This window comes from Lepidochelys kempii, chromosome 12, assembly GCF_965140265.1.
Source record: "Lepidochelys kempii isolate rLepKem1 chromosome 12, rLepKem1.hap2, whole genome shotgun sequence".
NCBI lineage: Eukaryota > Metazoa > Chordata > Testudines > Cheloniidae > Lepidochelys > Lepidochelys kempii.
Genome location: NC_133267.1, coordinates 22,235,373 through 22,242,534, shown reverse-complemented (window position 1 = coordinate 22,242,534; position 7,162 = coordinate 22,235,373).

The window sequence follows — 7,162 nt, the reverse complement described above, 5'->3', positions numbered from 1 at the left end:
CAGCAGAACTGCCTGATAGTGGCCCATGAGGCCTCCTGAAAGGACAGGCTGAGGGATGTCATCACTGAAGGACAGCTAAAAGTGGACTTCCTTCCCCACACACAGTAAACAGAGAGAATTTATTGAACATCTGTTCAGTACATGGCTGGGAAGATTGATTAATTTAATTGCTCACACTTTGCTTAAGTAACATTTGAATACTTAATGTCAGGTTTGAAGGATATTACAATGTTTCCTCATACACCTTCTTTTTAAAGAGACAGAGTTTCTTAGGGCTTTTGGTGTCTCTCAGGGAAGTTGAAATGCATCCTAAAATTTACTTTTTATGGGAGTCTGTAAAAGGAAGCAAGTGGGAAAAGCTGCCTTTTTTTCATAAAAGCAACTGGTTATTTTTCATATTTTGGCCATCATGATATACCATTAATGTAATGAGGTTGGATCTTCTTCACTGAGTGGTGGTAATTTTCCCTCTGGTATCAACTGTAGAGACAGTTCAGCATATTATATATTTCTGTACCCTTTAACATAATACCATGATCGTATTGAAGTAGATGATGAGTTAAAGCTGCAATAATTTATTGCAAGTTCTACTCAGGCAGTGTGTTTGGGAGGAAATTTGTGAAATCCTCACAGGAAAAAAATACATTAATGGAGTAACATTAAACAATTGAATGTCTGATATCATTCCATCATCTATGCTTTAATTAGATGATGTTTTCTCAGTTGTGTGTCATCCAAAGGGATATTACCCTTATGACCAACATATAATAAAACCCAAATGAAAATACTAAAGGACACTTAGGGGTTCAGTGGTCACCATGAAAAAGGAAAACTTTACCAACATAGTTAACACAGCTGTTTCCTATTCTAAGAATAGGGTTCATTTCAGCATTTCACAGTTCCAGTGTCTGTTGACTGCTGATAAATGCAGACAATATAATGGTGATCATTGTATGGTGGAAAATAAATGTGAAGTTGCATGTTCTGCTACACAATAAAACTGTGCTGCCATCTCCACCAATGGAGGTTAACCTAATAAAAATAGACTGACAGATTTGTGGTTCTTGTAGAAAGGCATTTATTTTTGACTCCTAAAAGCTCAAACCTCGGTTCTCTAGTAAAGATGTTCTTTGATCTTGCTGTGCCACTGGTAATTTTAAGTCTGATATACAGATATGGCATCTTTAAATATTTGTCTTACTTTTTGTGTAATTTGCTTTGGAACTGTTAGTGCAGTAAATAGGAAATGATACAAAGTTACATAGTCATGTATTTTTTATTGTCAGAGATACTGTATACGATATTCTCACAGCAATGCTTAAATCTGAGAGAGTAGGGATTTAACAATGCTGCATTACTAATTTACTACTTTCAAACAGTAAAAAGAAAAGCCCAGAAATGAAAGGTCTCATATAAGGCTGCACAAAACAGAGCAATGGTATCATGTGTGGTACTTAATAATGGTACTGGCATTTTGTTAGCATCTCTACAAGGAAAAATTGTTCTTAGAAAAGGATAATCTACAGTCAAATCTGATGGAAGTCAAAAGAAACATTGGCTGATTTCTTTGAAAGATGCCAGTCTGTCCCTGAATTTGACCGTACACAATACATCCTGCAACATCGAGTCAGATTGTCAAGGCCAAAACCAGGTGCCTATGTTACTTGTATCCTTCTACATCAGTCATACTGTAGGGAGCAGACAATTAATTCTGGAGCAAAATTGAAAGTCAGAGGCAGAGTGTGAAAGAACAGAATGACAATAATAAAGTGCCCCTGCCTCACATTAATCTCCCTCACTTCAGGGCTGTCAGAGGCGGCCTGGCGGTGACTAATGCCAAGCTTTGCATACAGTGGTCACAGACATGAGCAGCATGCTCCCTTTACAGCATCCGCGATTCGCTTTGTTGAGTTTTTGACTCCTGTGGAATCATTGAAAAAACATAGCCACTGGTCATAGATAGCAAGGACCAAGTTCCTTCATCATATACCTATTGATCGATGTGCAGGTTCCCAGGACTTTGCTTAAAAAAATGGAAACCTGACAAATACAGGGAGCTTAAACTAAGTTTCAGAACAGATGAGTTCAGCAGATAAGGGTTAATAAGTTGAGGAAGTGCATATTATGTGCCAGCCCAAGCACTGAGACAAAATGATCTTGCACCTCTCTAGATGTGCTAATCCATTAACATTGCAAAAGACTTTGATGCACAGTTGGGAATTGTGTTCAATTGATTTTATTGTCATCTTTTTGCACAAATAGTAAATAGGCTAACATTTAAGGTACAGTGTAATTATTCTAGAAAAGCAAGACATCAATGTAAAGTTTATTGTTGCAGACCAGACATTTTGACAGGAATACTGTAATGTCCCAGACGTGTCACTTGGTTACTGAAAAGGTTAAAAATTGGTGCATAGTGTCGGGGAAGAAAAACAGTAACAACAAACAGCATTCAAGAATCACAAGCACTTCAGTGGGAAAGTGGAAATATGTCATGTAAGAACACACATCTACTGTAGGAGGATCAGTGTACCGAAGAAGAAAGTGAAACATACCTAATGAAAATGCTTCCTTCTCTATCAGTGTTTCAAGGCTATCTCTCATTACTTAGAGTGCAGAAATAACTTTCATCTCCAATTCCTCCTTTTATTGCACGCAAACCCCACACATGCCAATGTGTTGTGCAATTTGATATGGCTGTATCTGAAAATTTTATTTATCTTTTCTGCTAATTGTGGAAGAAAATTCCCACACAAAATTAACATACTTGCTAGGCTATGTTGCTTCTTCCTTTATATACAAGTATGCTCAGGAGAGAAGTATGCTTTTTGTATCATTTATAGAGTGTTATAGTTGACCAGGAAAAAAGCATGTATGGGCTTGTGTTGTATTTGACCAATAGAGAAGCATTCATTAGAATCTGAATTAGACCAGGAAAGAAGCATGCAATCGTTTGCTTTATTAGACCAAGAAAAGCATATAGATAATATATATATATTTGTCATGTACAGCTCTGAGAGTCTTTTTTTTTAAGCCAGGAGAGAAAAGCATGTTTACAGGTTCATGTTGGGCTTGAGTACTACACCATCACACAGGGTTTTTTTTTTCCTCCTTCTTTAAACAAATTTGCTCCCATTAATAGTTCAAATCTCTCACCTGGGATTTAAAATAATACTTCCCATTAGATTTCGCAGTTAGTCAGGGTGCTTGGCTGAAAATGCAGTTGTGTTTTTTTCTTTTAAGCAACAAATATACAGAAAGTGCAACATCCCCAATATATAGCATCAGCAGTGTTTGAATCTGGGGATTGAAGCACTGGAGCCTTTACTGCTTCAGTGAAAGGAGAAGCTCCAGAAGGCTGTAGCCTTCACATGAGCTAGCCTTTACAGGAGGGGGCAACACACATTTTACAAGCATGTTATAATAGCATGAAATGAAGTAAGTTTTTATAACAGGTAATATGCCGCACATTGCAAAGGATGCAAATATAAATACATTTCACAATATATCTGCCCCAGTAGCTTTAGGATCACAGTTAAGTATGATTCTAAACAGCTAACAGTATCTAGTAGTGGTGGCAGTGTGGAGAGAGGTGGGAGTAAGCCAAGAAAATGTAACTGCTGTCTTGTCTTGTGTATTCCTGTGCAATGCTTCCATCAAATGGTTGGTCTGCGATGAGGATAAGGGACCTACTGCTACTGCCAGTTAAGTGAAAGCAGTGAAGAGGCATTGGGAAGGGGTTGGTGCTAAAAGGTTAGGGTTGTGGTGCTGGCTTTTCAGGCTGTAACTGAGATTTCTGTTTCGTAACTGGATTGTTACAACTGAGCCTCAAACAGTTTTCTGCCAAAGTCAAATGTAACTAGACAGATGTGTCTTCTGAGCAATTTTCATAGACTGAATATCTTGCAAAACTTCATTAAGGGAAACCATGTAAACTCACAATTTGATGCTTTGCCCTGGGACTGACTGGAAACCTTTTTCAGTAGAACCACTTTCAACACCAAATTCATACAGCATTTCTATGGAATATTTTGGCTGATTTTCAGATCAGAGCAGTATATTTAAAGCAAGATTGATACCAGTACATCTGTATTTATGTTTCAAAACAGCATTGTTCAGAAGTTGTGAATAAATCATTGGTGTATAAATCCTGCATCCTCAGTTGACCTAGATGTGGTAGATTTAATTATGTCAATGCTGAGTACTTTTAAAGGTCTTTTTTTCTTTGCAGTTTTATATTCAGGAATCTTTTTAACTGATTGCACAAATGTGACTCCCCCAACCCTCATCTTCTTTGTGGGTTATGGGTATATAATATATCTGTCTCTCTTCTTATTCAAATGTAAGAAATAGAAAACAAAGAGAGAGGCTGGAGTTTTATTCTACTATGAGAGAAGTGAAACCTTCATTTAACATCTTCAGTGAAAAATAAAAACCAAACAAGCAAAAAGCCAAACATTACTGTGGGCAGAATTGAAATAGTAATGTATCTTGCTTTCTGTATGATGATATAATAAATAAGCTCTGCTGGACCCAAAGCATGCTCAGTTTAGGTCTAACAAGAAGTGTGTTCCTATTTTCCCAGTGAGGGTGTATCATCTTGCTGTATCTGCTGCTGTTCTCATGCTTCCAGTGGGCATGCTCTGGATTCCATATCCCATGAAATCTGGGGTGAATTCAGGGTACACAGTGTGGTTTCCTGCACCAAGATGAGAGAACACAATTTCATCCTCCAGAATTAGAAAACTAAGAGGTGGTCCAAGAGGTCAACTGATGCTTAATTTTTTGAAGGAATACTGAAGGGAGCAAGGAGGACCTGTCTTTGAAAGTTGATTGAGATTATCATTTGGTTTTCTAGGCTTATGTAAGAGAAACTTGGAAGAATTAGAACAAGTGGAGAGCTTCAAAAATGATATCACATTCAGCATCTTCATTGCAGAGAAGTTAAGATTTGAAGAGGAATGAATTACAATTTCATCCCTGTTTGCAGTGTAGTTGTAGCTGTTTTGGTCCCAGGATGTTAGAGAGACAAGGTGGGTTAGGTAATATCTATTATTGGAGCAACATTTGTTGGTGAAAGAGACAATGAAAGAAACAAGTTTTGAGCTACACAGAGCTCTTCTTCAGTTACACAGAAGTTGGCCCAATGAAAGATATTACCTCACCCACCTTATCTTTCTCATCTTGTCCCTAACAGTTCAGGATTGAGAGAGATTGGTGGGCTGAAATGAGAAGTTTACATTGGCAGTGCCATGCGGTACCTATCCTATGAACAAATAGAAGTCTTAATTCTCCAGTGCTGTCTATCTGCCATCATTCACATTGTATTCATGTAGGGCAAAATCTTAGTCCAATTGAAATTGACTGGTGTTTTGCCATTTTTTCCTGTGGAATCAGAATTTGACACATAACCTTAAAAAATATGAATGAAAAATACCACAGTAGAAGGATTCCTGGTGATTCTTAAACAAAACATGACAAAATATAGAACAAATCTTGGAAACAAAACTGGGAAAGTGTGTTTTTGGTTTTTCTTTAACAATCTTCAAAAGACATCTACTGTTAATGCTACCCATGGTGAAAAAAGTGGAATCATGCGTTAAGTAAATAGCATGAATCAAATACATAAAGCTAAATAAAGGAAAGCTATGGTGACATTAGGGCATTACAACACAGTATAGTATATCCGATTTTCAGCTGGCCTCACACTAATCTTTGATTTTTAACCTCAAAATTGTGGGTGTAGGTGCAGTTGCACATGCAAATCTGAATTACCATTTGTATGCACAAAATTGAGCCACAGTGCATTACATATGATCTTAAAAAATGAAGAAGTCATGTGGTTTCTGATATACTGTCCCTTAAAGAGATACATAAAAATAAAGGGAAGTTCTATAAATGTTAGAAATCAACATTCTTGCAAATAAACATAATTTACAATACTGTGTAATTGTATCATACAGTAAATTCCAGGAACACTTGCAATCACCTGCCTTGAGAACTATTGCTTATGGTGACTATTCTTACACTTTTAACGTGTTCAAACTGTCTCTCAATGGCTTTCTCGCATAGACACAATGTTTGAGGTAGTTTGTAGGAAGACAGATACCCACTTCTATAAAGGAGATCTTTGTTCTCTCACAGTACTGTATCTCCTTGTACATTTACTCCAGTGACGAGAACACGTTTGTATTGGTGTGACTTTTAGTATCAATGTGATGTTTGTGATGCATACAACAGAGATTATTTAAATAGTTATGCTCTTTTTATGAGACCACCTTCACCACTTCCCCTGTGTTCCTGTGTTTTCTTTTCTTGGTCACAGAAAATTGTAGCCACTGCCAGAACCTATAATCACCTTCTGAACAGAAGGGAAACATCTCTCTGAAGATGGCTGATGTGACACCCCTACCTTGTCCAGAAGCTGAGATAGTAAAAGACTTTCAGATTCAATTTGGAAATTGAAAATCTTTTGTAAACTTGGTTTTCACCAGTATAAATTGATTTTATACTTCTTCAGGATGATTTAGAGGCAGCAGTGACCAATAGAGATTCAAATTAGGTTTCTGCAGCTGGAGAGAGAACCTAAGGGTACAGCAAATACTTTCTCTGAGGAGAACTGAACCGTCTCATTCCTGAAGGTTCAGTAACTGAGACACTGTGTCCTGCCTGTCACCTCAGTCTTTCTGATTGGCTCTATATAAGCACTTGGGATGAGTTTGAAAAGTGCTAAGCGTTCGCCTAACTGTGCTCCTTTTGAAGTCAATGGGAGTTTTACCCCTGACTTAGATGGGAGCAGGGTTAGGAGAGTGCTGAGTGTTTTTGAAAATCCAACCCTTGAAGGTTGCTCTCAGGTTATTCTCACCACAGCCAAGAAGACTTGCTCTTGGATGTAGATCCAATCAGTTATGAAATATTTAATTATGTTTGTCAATATCTTGATGCAAAACATCTCTACAATAGTTGTTCATGACAGTGATTCCAGATGATCTGTAGCTGCTAATTCATTTATTAAAATGTCTACATTTAGATATTGAAGAGACCAACCTAATTCCTAAAGTCTAGGTAGCTCCTTAATTGAAACTTTCTCATTCTTTAAGATAACCAGTTCTAGTGCATGTAAATTGCTACTGCAAGGATCTTGTCTTGTGTCCTCACAAAA